Source organism: Nymphaea colorata, chromosome 11 (genome assembly GCF_008831285.2).
Source record: "Nymphaea colorata isolate Beijing-Zhang1983 chromosome 11, ASM883128v2, whole genome shotgun sequence".
Taxonomy (NCBI): Eukaryota; Viridiplantae; Streptophyta; class Magnoliopsida; order Nymphaeales; family Nymphaeaceae; genus Nymphaea; species Nymphaea colorata.
Window position 1 is genome coordinate 15,802,276 of NC_045148.1, and position 13,031 is coordinate 15,815,306.

Consider the following 13,031-nt stretch of genomic DNA (forward strand, 5'->3'; position numbering starts at 1 on the left):
AACAGTAGGCCTAATAACTTGAAAGTCGCCCGCATCATTCTGGTTTGAGGAATTTTGCCAGTTTCTAGTGTGCCCAACTCCATTTAGGTCAGACCATTAGAGCAATTTCAATAGCGTATCTACTCCCTTTGCACAAAAGGTTCTAAAACAGACAAAGAAATAAATAAAAGGCCATCAGAGGAAGTCTGCTGACCCCTTCTTCGTTAAATTTGGAAATATTGAAGCTTTACTTAAGGTAATGAGTTGGGCTGATTTTTATTAAATATTCTAGTAACATGCCCTTATACAGGTTCTTTCCTTGTTTTCTGTTTCACCAACCATCATATTAGAGAATGATAGGGGTAAACTCAGAGGTGAGTCGATAGAGAAGAAAACCTAGATAGAACGAGAGAAATAAAGAGTAAACTCAGAGGTGCACGGTGCCTTCAAGCGGTGACATATGCCATGGAGAGGACAGAAAGAAACAAGTGAGGTAGAGAGGGAGATTTCACCTGTCACCGGCGCTGCGAGTGGCCGTCGGCAGTCCAAGACCCAGGTGGCCAGCAGATGTTGAGCAGGGCAATGAGTTGAATAGAGGAACAAAGGCGCGAGAACGGAGGGCATCCGTCGTTACGAACTTTAACAAAACAAAAAAAAAAAAACCCTAAGGGCCTGTTTGGTTGGAGGGAATGAGAAGGAAAGGGAGGGATTGAGTAATCTCTCATTTGTTTGGTTGGCTAATTAGAAAGGAGGGAAAGGGAGGAAAAGAGACAAAGTGTGTTTGGCTGCGAGGGGAGGGAAAGGAAAGGATAGATTAGTGTAAATCCAATCCCTCCCAAATCGGACGGATTGGGAGGGAAAGGAAATGAAAGGAAGATGAAAAGTTTTTTTTGCCCATAATACCTATGAGGACCCACGTCTAGAAGAAAAAAGGAAGAAGATTTTAGTCTTTTCTTTCCTTTCCTTTCCTTCCTATCCAAACAAGTTTTTTAATCACCTCTTTCCTTTCCTTTCCATCCATTCCATTCTTTTTCCTTCCTTTCCTCTTCCCTTCCCTTTCCTTTCCCTTCCTTTCCGTCCCTTCCTTTCCCTCCCTTTCCTTCCCTTTCCCTCCAACCAAACAGGGCGTAAAAGTCTATAACATTCGTCGGGCTTCTCGGGCCGAATATTACCGGGCTGGGTCGGGCTCAGTAATAATTAGTCCGTTAATTCTTATTTCAAGGCCCGGGCCCGAGTCGGGCCAGGGGCGACGGCCTGGCCCTGTGCCCAGGCCTAGCCGGAACAAACATGAAATTTTTAAACGTTAAAAGAAACAAATGCTAGGACCTACTTGGTGTCATAACAATTCTTCTAAGACATGAAAAAACATGTTACGATGTTTCACAAATTCTGAAATAGTTTAAAGAATTTCACTAGAAATTTTTTAAAAAATGTTAACTTAGAAAAGTTAAAATTGTAGTCAAAATCTCTCAAAAGTGCATGGAATTTTATGAGTTTGAAATTGCATTTAAAAAATTTTCAAAACTTGTTTGGATAATGTTGTTTAGAAAAGTCATTTTGCAAAATCAAATTTTACCAAAACTTGTTTCTTAATTAGTTTTTGAAATTTTGAAGAACACACCCAAAATAACATTTTTTGTGGAAAAAATGTAAGGGGACTAAAATATTCACACTTTTAAGAACGAAGTTTTGTGACCATCGTACAAACACAAGCTTTAAACAACATTTGCAGCAAAAAATTTTAAAACTTGAAAAATTTGTTGACCCTTCTTAACATCCTCAAGTTTCTTGACCCTTGACTACGAACCACCCATCCTTTTTATTGCAATGTTTGCTTAACTCAGAATTAAAATCAATAATAACACTTAAAAAAATTAAGCTATTTTTCTTTTCAAAAACATTGCAATTTGTTTTTTGTTTTGGCTTATAGTACCCAATCTCTCTCTCTCTCTCTGTCTTTCTTGTATATTTGATTTAATTTATATTCTAAATAGCCATTTAATTTATATTCTTTATTTTTAACGTTTTTTTAATTTTTAGAAGCAATCTAAAACTTTTAACATTAAATCAATATATTCTTTATAAAAGCGACTAGAAGTCTCTTAAATACATGAATAACCCACCAAAATAAAATAGAAAAATTAAATATACAAGAAAGAGAGAGAGAGAGAGATTGGGTACTATAAGCCAAAACAAAAAACAAATTGCAATGTCTTTGAAAAGAAAAATAGCTTAATTTTTTTAAGTGTTATTATTGATTTTAATTCTGAGTTAAGCACACATTGCAATAAAAAGGATGGGTGGTTCGTAGTCAAGGGTCAACAAACTTGAGGATGTTAAGAAGAGTTGTCCAGTGTTAAACAATGACCTTCAATTTGTGGCCTGAAGAGAATCGGACAGACCGTTGCCAGATTACACAACTGAGAAACCTTCATTTTAGGGTTCTGCCAGTGGAAAGGGGGAAGAGGAAAGGTCCTTACAGAAGGGTACTTTGCCCCATCTTCTCTCCGGGGAAGGTTATTCAACTTATTAGCAAAGATAAGTTTCTGTTTCACACAAAATTTGTGTTATTTCATGGAATCGGAATTTGGGCTTTGTATCTGCAATGGCTTTGATTGTTACAAGGGGTGGTGGTTGAAGGAGTGGCTTTGTTTTTATGATTTTGCGATCAAACATCTAGAAGTTGAATTGCTTCATATCTAGATTATGTTAGTTTTCGTTAATTTTAAATATATTCGCACCCAAAGTTCTATTTCACAGGGACTGTTTTTGAAACCTTTAAATTTGGTTGTGATGAGACACATAATTTGATACATGAGTTCATCTTTAAGAAAAACCGACGTCTTCATGCATTATGCATTAACATGTACATTTAATCGTACGTTTTCCATAGTTGGACATCATTTTCAACCATGAAACAAATGAAAATAAACCCTCCCACGAATTGCTGAAATTAAGATGAACTAACGAGAAGCCAAAATAGATGAGAAATGAGTTTAAATCACCTACCTTGTCGTCGATCTTGATACTTGATCTTCGCCTTCACTTGTTTTCTTAATCAAGCAGTCCTGAGCAAGAATCCAAGTTTGGATTCAAGCTTAGCAAAGCTAGAAGAAGAATAGCTTGCTTGCTAGTTCACCACGAAATTCCTAAGTAAGGGTTCACTTAAGCACCCTAACTTAGCAAAATTAATGGAAAGAATAGAAGAAAATGAAGAAGAAAATAAAAGAAAAGGGGGAAGAGGGCTTGGACGAATCTCTCCTCTCTTCCTTGGCTTCTTTCTCCTAGCTCCTTGGCTGCAACAACTTGATGGAATACTTGAAATTTTCATCATTCCCTTGGTGGCCAAGGGGAGGTTTATATAAAGGAGGAGGTAGGTTTAACCACCTCCTTCAATTTGCCTTGAAAGATTAATTGAAGATGGAAAATGGATTAAATGAGTTTTTAATGACTTTATTTAATCATTCTTAGCCCATTTGCACGAGTTAGGTGGGCTTGGCTAGGTGTGGTCAACCTTGGTTCAGACCTAGCTGACCAACTTTGACAAAAATTTCAGACAAAAATGCCCTTGCACAAGGTTTTACCTTATTTTGTGCTATTTATTTTTTTCTTTATTTGAAATTGAGCTTGTTAAGTTAAAACCTAGTTATTAAGCTCCAAATGTCATTGAATCATGATAATCCAATTCAAATTTGAATAAAATTTGAAAATTCTATCAAATTTGGCTCAAAAAGGGTATTTTCGTTTATAACTTGATTAAAAACGGATTTCAAGTGAATCAAACTTTTGTTTAAAAAAATTGAATTTTAATTTGGTATTTGATTTATGTTTTTAACAAATCTAAATGTTTATTTGTCTTTCATAAACCAATTTGGACTTTGTAATCTCAATTTAACCATAAAAGGACAAAATTGTTGAGATTGGTCAATTTCGACCAATTGACGAAAGTCAAAGTTTATTTGCAAGTAGTTTGACTTTGTTTGAGGTAATTTGATAAATTTGAGCGAAGAAAACTCTTACTTGAGCTAAATTATACTTTGACTGAGTTTAGTCAAAGTGGGTTTAGTTCGGTCAAAGTCTATTTTCATCCATTATTTGGATCATGAGACATACCTACCTTTTCTTACCAAGCTGAACTCATGTTGACTGAGCCTAACTGAGATTTTGGTGCACTAGGGTCGAACCTACTTGAATTAAGTGGGTTTCACCAGCCTAGTTATTACTTTTCGAAGATTGAAAACTCTTTAAAGAGGACCCAGTTAAAGAAGAGAGAGATGCATAAATGTTTCTCTTTTTCTAGGTTTCTCATTCATTTATCTTTTCTTCGACATGGGTTAGGTGAGTCCCACGTAGCATTCTAGACTGAATTAGATCTAATTTTTGGATCTAAGTCAAAATTTGAATTTTGCAATTGGATTTGGATTTCAAATGACATTTGCAATTAAATTTGGATTTCAAATGAAATTTGTAATTAGATTTGGATGTCAAATCCTAATTCGGGCATAGTTTGAACTCGTAATCCTGCATTGGAATTTGTGTCACGGGTTAAATTCATGATTCGAATCCAGATTGCGTTTAGGTTCGAAATTTGCTTTGAAATTGTAAAATTTCACAATTATTTTGTGAAATTTTCCTATTGTTTCAATTTTAATGTGGAAAACTTTGAGGTGTTAACACAAATGCATTTGAGAAGACAAAATGCTGGTCAACGTTAAGTTCTTAACAACATGATTTCTGCACGTAAAGGAGATACTTGATAATTAGTTTAGTCCAAGCTCCAATTCTCCCCATGCAGAAAAAAGCCAGCAAAACCAGTATTTTTCTCATAGATAGACACTATAAAGAGAATTTCTAGAATAGGACTAGAAATGAAATATAAACTTAAAGCTATTTACGATAATATTCCCGTTCTTGAAGGTTATACATTCCTATTCTTGTCATCAACATTTGGTGAAAAGAACAAGGGCAAGAAAACTTTTATATGCAATGTGCATGGGTAGCAGGACAACAAGCTGACCAGAAGAATGGTGCCTCAAATAAGAAATCATGTAAGAATCAGAAGAAAGGGAATGTGATGAGAGGGCAATGGACTGCCGAAGAAGATAGGTAAAGCAGACTGTATATGCTCTCTCTCCCTCTATGCCCTTTCTTTTTTTAATTTTTTTTGGTGTTTCTCCCTCTTTACCGCTTTTTCTGTTTCCCTCACTACTGCTGCCACTGCCCATTCACTCTGGTGTGCGTGTAAAACTGGCTATTTCATATGAAATGAGCCATCTTCATATATATTTATATATAGGTAATGTTCATGTCATGCATGACCAAACAAGTTAATAAATTAATATTACTGGCAACTTAGTTAGCAATAAAATCCTGCAAAGTTATCATGTTCACCAATGTTTCCATTTTCTCTAGCAATTAGATTTACTTGCTCGATATACAATGGGAACAATTCATCGTCCCATTAAAGTCAAATTAATATTACCCAATTATAAATGTCGCGAGATAGATATTAAAACTTAACAAATGACTATTATTGCCAAAATGGATAGCAAAACTTAGCCAGGTTGCTGGCACATCTCACCACTCGACCCTTATCATTTCCGTAAGACTTTATTCAGCCACCTATTTTGAACTATATATATATATATATATAAAAGACACAATTTACCTAACTATGTTAGTGGTTGGGAGAAAGAAGATTGACCAGCTAGTGCAATGAAGAGGTTGCCGGCTGGTTTCTCTTCTCCTCCAAACATGTCACATATATAATCATATATGAAAGGAATATACATTGTATACATAAAGTACAGTAATCCACTGATCTAAAATGCCTTTAATCTATACCTAAAACGTGCTGAAAATGAACATAAAACAGAAAATAAGAAGCGGAAAATGGAGGCCAAATAAGCTTTAGCCATTGATGATCCGCAAAAACTTAATCCTAGAAATGTCCAAATGTGAAGGAAAAGGAAAAAGAAAAAAAGAAAACTATGCTGGAAAATCAAATAAAAAGAGAAACATAAAGATTATTAAGGATGTCAACGGATGAGATTCGGATCCGATATATCCTAGATTATATCTGTTTTTTTGGATATTCACATATTCGGATTCGAATTCGAATAAAGAAAAGTCAAAGCTGATTTTGAAATTTGATTTTACAATCTGAATCCGATTTTTATATGTATAACCGACTCTGAATCTGAATTTTGAACAAGATTTAGCCAACTTTCAAAATTTAATAGCACTAGATATGAGATAGTTGTGTAAAAATGAATCCGATCGGATATTTATGTATATCCATTTGAATGTCATTTATTAAATCCGAATTTGATCTGATTTCTTAATCGAATATTAATTTTTTTTCAATATCTTATTTTTTTGGATCAGATAGGTCGGATATCCAATTCAAATCGGATATATTGACATCCCTAATGACTATGACTCTAGACCGAATTTCTAGAAGAAGGGGAACATAAAGAAAACTAACCTGTTGGCTCGTCCTACAATGTAAGTCTAAATTTAAAATCCAAATCCAATGTCACAATCTGAATCTGATTTTTACATTCATATCTGATTCCAAATTTTAGACCAAATGCTGGCAAGTTCAAAATGTAAGAGCATTGAATATATGATATTTAAAAGGTTAGGACGCCCTTAATGGGGGACTTCCCCTCCATTTTGTTCATGTTCTCAACAAATAAATATATATACACACACAAAAATTTTAGTTCCGCATTTTATAGATTCGATTTTGAATAAAAATTCTGGAATTATGATTCAAGAATTTTAAAAGTTTTTCATATCTCTTCAGGGCAAACGTCACAATAGTTTTTAATTCATCAATTCTAAAAATTTTAATTTGTTTTATCAAACATATCATTTTGAATCTTGAAATTAAAATTCCGAACTATCAAACCTAAAGGAAAACTAGAACTGGATTTTCTTTTCAATTCTAGTTTGAGGTAGAATTTTATTTCTATAATTTTAATTCTAGAATCAACATTCAAGACCCTCAAACGAACCCTAAGTGCATATTTATTATGCACGCCACCTGATCAATGCAACAAGATCTCCTCGTATAGTCCACCGTATAGCCACGTTGGCAACACAGGTACATGATCCAATCCAAGCCTTGGGACGCGCCGTTCTCTGACCACACTTTGTTTTGTATCTGTTCCTGCTCTCCTCTTACACAACCTAAGAACTCACATAAATAAAAAGGATATGGTTTTCAACATTATTGAACATATTTCTCGCACAAATTAATTCAAAAGCCGATTCTTATAAACTCAACCCCCTGTCCGTATGTTTCAACTTGACTGAGAAACTAAACAGATAGGCAATTTCCGGTCTGAAACTGAAAATTGTGGAAAGGCGACAAGGTAACATGAATAGCCAAACTCAGCTGATTAATGCTGCCAATTTTCTGTAAAAAAGTTTCCCACTTTTTGCTGTTTCTCGAGTACCCGAATCATCATTCTGATATAGATGAAGAGTCGGTACCTCGACTCGTGAACTCGTGTTCAAATTGCGGGGTAAAAACGATTGGGAGGCATTGTCAAGTTTGACGTGCTACTTTCAAACATCTTAACTACTTCTTTCATACAAGGTCTATCAAGTGGATTCCATTGCATGCACCACAAGTGGTGACGTTTTGAATAATTTCATCTTGTCCTTCTTCAATGCCTTCAAAATTCTGATTCTTTAAAATAGTGTCATGGATCCATTGAGGAAAATACGGTCCACTAGAACACCCACCAGTGGCACCAATTTTTTCTTTCATCCCAAGCATTGCTATGAGCAACATTCCAAAGCTATAAACATCGGATTTATCTGAGACATGCCTGGAATTGCCATAAAATACCTCAGGAGCAACGTAACCAACTGTGCCTTTGCCTTGTGTAACAGTTACAGTGCTTCGCTCCTTGGAATATGATTTTGCTAGACCAAAGTCAGAAATCTTTGGTGTATAGTCATGGTCCAGAAGAATGTTATGTCGCTTGATGTCAAAGTGGATGATTCTTTGATCACAACCTTGGTGTAGATACTCAATTCCCGTGGCAATGCCTAGTGCTATATCATATAACCTTTCCTGGCAACGAACGACCTGCAATTATGGTGTTCTCAAGCGAACCATTGGACATGAATTCGAATTCGTACACAAGTACCCGTCGAGACCCTTCAACACAGAAACGGAGGAGGCGAACCACGTTCACGTGGTGAATCATGCCAACAGTAGCAACTTCATTACAAAATTCTTCCCTATCTTTATACGATTTTTCCATTAGCTTTACTGCCACCGGTTTGCCATTGGACAACCATCCTTGAAAGACGCTCCCATAGCCACCCTGCCCAAGTTTACTTTCGAACTTATTTGTCATCTTCATTATGTCACTGTATGTGTATCTAGCGGCTGTGAGAGTCTTGTAATCAAGCAATAACTTGTCAAGTTTTGCTGGTGTATGGAATGGAGTTGAAAACATCCGCTTTCTGCAGGAGATCTTGTTGCTCTGGAGGGATCGAGCCCAGAACAACAAACATGCTAATAGAAAGCTGCCGACAGCTGCTGCCAGACCTGTTCAAGTGAAAATCAATGAAGATTATGTTATGGTGAAAATCAATTTTACGCTTCTTTTTTCTTTCTTTCCCGCTTTTACACGGACACCTTTTGCTTTTGGGAGCAAGTCTGATATGACAACTGAGAGGCTGTGCCCTTGCGAAAGCCACCAATATGGTGAAATAAATAAAATAATAAATGGACTGGAAACGAGAAGAAATCATCGCTCGTTTCTTATTTCGAGTAAATTGAGTGTAACTTGTTGGAGTTATAGAATAAAAAATAGAAAATTTCATTTAAGATACCATTTTCCAATCATAATTTTGAAACCGACCCTGAACTGTGGGGTTTCGCTTTATGATTGCCGTTGTAGGCTTTGACTCCTTACAGCTAAAAGGATGAATGAAGATGTAGACACTTTAAAAGGAAAAATTTATAAACTACAAGCTCTACCGTGTTACCGTGTACTGATTGCTTGCTGGCCCTTTTTAGCTGTTGGCAAAAGTGAGTACTGTATTAAAAGGAAAATCATCAGCTACTGAGGCTCATATGTGGCAAAAGAAAGCCGCAAAAGAAAATTTTTCTAAGTAAAAATTAGAAAAAAAATTAACCATGTAACCCAGATCATAATTATAATATTTTCGAACCTGAAAATATATAAATAATGATTTTCAAAAACTAAAAAAAAACACATTTTCGAAGGCATAAGGAAGGGTGGGATGCTGATGGCCGGAAAATCTGTCGATCGGAATTATAAAAGTTAGGTAAAAGTAACACATCTTTTAAAAGAATAAAAGCTCGAGTCTTCCAATAAGAAGAAATCATGGCTTCTTTTCTTTCAGTGTGGAAATTTAATGTTGGCACTGCAGGCTCGTGTTGAAAATTAAATTGGTAGACCAAAAACATATTTTAAAACCGTCGTTTCGTGATTGCGGCCTGCTCCACTGATTGATTAATGCCGATGGAAAAGCTTGGCTGAAGATATAAACTCGTGTCAAACGTTTATGACAGCGATAACACAATTTAGGAGGACCATCGAGATAGTTGAAGGGCAAAATGGTGTTTGATTTTTCCTTAGTACAGTTCTAATGTGGAGTGGAAAAATTGAAGAGAACAGAACAGAGTTGCAGACTAAGCAGAAGAAGGGGAGAAGAAGAAGGGAGAACCATAAGACAAAGTAAAAAGTTCCCATGGTCTTGTGCTCGATCATGAGCTTTTGAAATTTTGAGGATATAAAAAATTGCCAGATTTTGTTGTTCTTCTTTATTTCAAAAATATTCAGATTTGCATCGGGGCTTATGATCATAGTGGTTGACCGTGATAACTTTTTTTAATCCAATAAATTTTTTTCTTATTCAGGAAACTGTGGATTTTATTTCACAGACTTACCCGGGGAGAAATTTTATTTCTTGCAATCCATAGTAGTGCCTCGTTGATTGATATATTGCCAAAAACAATGCTCACATTTCGACTTTTTTTTTTTCTTTTTTAAAGTCCAGTGATGTTTATTCCATGAGGAGACGATCGTCGATCTACTCACTCGATACCGTCCAAATACCCCAAGAGCACGGATCAATTAATTCATCGGCAGCTTACCTGTAATTAGAAGACAATTGAGAGGTAAAATGAAATTTTGAGTATAATAATGTCTTTTTAACGCAGTTGGGCATGGTCAGCAGTTCAAACCTAGTATCACTATTACACTTAATTTTTATTTTAAATTTAAAAATTTATATTTGGATCACAATTCCGTGGAAAGGGAAAGGAAGTTAGAAAGTTATATTATGACATGGGTAACGAGCGCTTTGATGTGAGACAGTTTGTATTTAAGAAAGGAACTTATCCGACTAGGCATACTAACTAATTTTTGAGTAAGGTAAAGGCCAACATTTAAAAAAAAAAAAAAAAAAAAAAAACTTGACAAAGGATATGTGGTACTAAAATACAACATGCCACAATCTTCACCAGGAAAAAAAATTTCGCGCTTTCTTTGTCCTTTTCATTAATATGCTATGCACTAAGACCAGTTAACATCATTAAGAGGGCGTTTGGAACATCATTAAAAAGTAATAAAATATTTTACAATGTTGAGCTCTATTAGCAAGTCTTCACAGTGTTTCTACCTTAACATTGCCGTGACCGTCCCAGTGGCAGCGCTTGTGGCCGCCGAGCGCCTGGCCGGTGGGGAAGAGCTTGAAGCACACAGAACACTGGTGGATCTTGGCAACCTTGGCGCGCTTAGCCGATTGGTTGCTGGAGTCGGTGGAGGAGGCGGTTTTATTCTTGTGGCTGGCCTTGTGACCGCCGAGCGCTTGATAGGAGGGGAAGGCCTTGTCGCAGACAGAGCAGCGGCAAGTGAGGGCGGGTGGCGCCTCCACCACTACCGGTACTGGCGTCGGTCCGGTGCGGCTGCTGTTGGCGAGCTTGATGAGAAAGAGTGCCAGGTATTTCTCCTCGGATCTAGAGCGCTTGGAGCGTTTCCCCTTCTTCTTCCATGAGATCACTTCTTCTTCAAGGCTGGGCATTGGGTTAGGCCGCTTCTTCTTCAAGTCATAGTTCCTTGTATTTGGCTGGTCTCTCGAAGGCCTCCTTTGAGCAGCAGACCCACCGCAACCCTCAGCCCTACGCTCACCTCACAAGGGTGGTGCTCTCTGGCTTGAAGCCAGCCTTAGTACTAGGAACAAGCTTGGGAGCAGCAACGAGAGGACTGGAAAACGAGGTAAGATGAGCAGCCATTAAAACCAATATGATATTGCCAGAAGCGTGTGTTCGCTCTCGAATGTTTTCTAAGTCTCTGAGATGACTTACCATAGGACTGGTTTGCTTGCTTATATAGTGTTGTATCTTGAGTATACATTGCGTGTCTATAACATTTAGAGAATTTCAATAGAATTCAACCTCTTAAAATTTGGTGTTTGCGTAAACTATGAATGGTTGATGTTTTTTTCTTTGTATATAAATATAATATATCAAAATATATATGGTATTTGTGTAAGTCATAATTATTTGGTACTTTCTTTTCTTTGCACAGAAATAGCATGCATTAATTCTTTACACTTTCGATACGCATTAAAAGCGGACACTTGTCAACTGATGTTCACTACTAAATATCAATTTTATAAAACATGTTTACTTTTGCAAATATTTGAGCAATTGCGTCATCCACTTCCGAGTAGTGCAATTTTCCATTCCAACAATATTACATACTTGTTTGTCAGATTCTACAAAGTTGCATTTGAATGTATGTTTCACGTCTATAATGGTTGGGAGAATTTGAACAACAGCCAACCTCTTAAATTATAGTGCTTGCGTGAGTATAATTGTTTAATATTGTTTCCTTGGTATAGAAATAGAATGTAGTAAAATATTGAACTCACATAAGATATAATCGTTTTAAAACTTTTTTCTTTATATAGAAATACATTGTGTTCGTTATTGGTCACTATTTTGCCATGTAAAACCATTTTTATAAAAGAAGCATGTTTATCAATTAGTGTTTGCCACATAAAACCATTTTTATAAGATAACATGTTTGTTTTTTCACGTATTTGAGTAACTGCATCTATCTTCCTTATAAGATCACATGTTTGGTTTGCTAGCTCATATAGCGTTGCGTAAAATATAATTGTTTGATATTTGTTTTCTTTATATAAAAATAAAATGCATTTGTTCATCACGGTTTTGCTTTCCATTGCAAGACACTTATTGAAAAAGCAAATAAACCACCGAAATAAAATAGGAAAATGAAATATACAAGAGAGAGAGAGAGAGAGAGAGAGAGAGAGAGAGAGAGAGATTTGGCACTATAAGCCAAAACAAAAACCAAATTGCAATGTTTTTGAAAAGAAAAATAGCTTAAATTTTTTAAGTGTTATTATCTACATTTCTAACAAATCAATAAATTCAAAATTTCAAGATAAAGAAAGCCTCCACTAGTTTCAGATTAGACAAGATCTACATTGCCACGTAAAACCATTTTTATAAAATAACATGTTTGTTTTTCCACGTATTTGAGTAACTGCATCTATCTCCCTCTGAGTAACACACTTTTGCCATTATAACAATGTCACATGTTTGGTTTGCTAGCTCATATAGCGTTGCGTAAGCCATAATTGTTTGATATTTGTTTTCTTTATATAAAAATAGAATGCATTTGTTCATCACGGTTTTGCTTTCCATTGCAAGGCACTTATTGAAAAAGCAAATAAACCACCGAAATAAAATAGGAAAATGAAATATACAAGAGAGAGAGAGAGAGAGAGAGAGAGAGAGAGAGAGAGATTTGGCACTATAAGCCAAAACAAAAACCAAATTGCAATGTTTTTGAAAAGAAAAATAGCTTAAATTTTTTAAGTGTTATTATCTACATTTCTAACAAATCAATAAATTCAAAATTTCAAGATAAAGAAAGCCTCTACTAGTTTCAGATTAGACAAGATCTACATTGCCACGTAAAACCAATTTTATAAAATAACATGTTTGTTTTTCCACGTAT

At 35.7% G+C, this 13,031-nt stretch overlaps 1 pseudogene; it reads right to left on the minus strand.

Moving 5' to 3' along the window:
* Nucleotides 1-7,579: 7,579 nt before the first annotated feature.
* LOC116263593 (rust resistance kinase Lr10-like) lies at nt 7,580-11,061 on the minus strand (annotated as a pseudogene).
* Between the last annotated feature and the right edge of the window lie 1,970 nt (nt 11,062-13,031).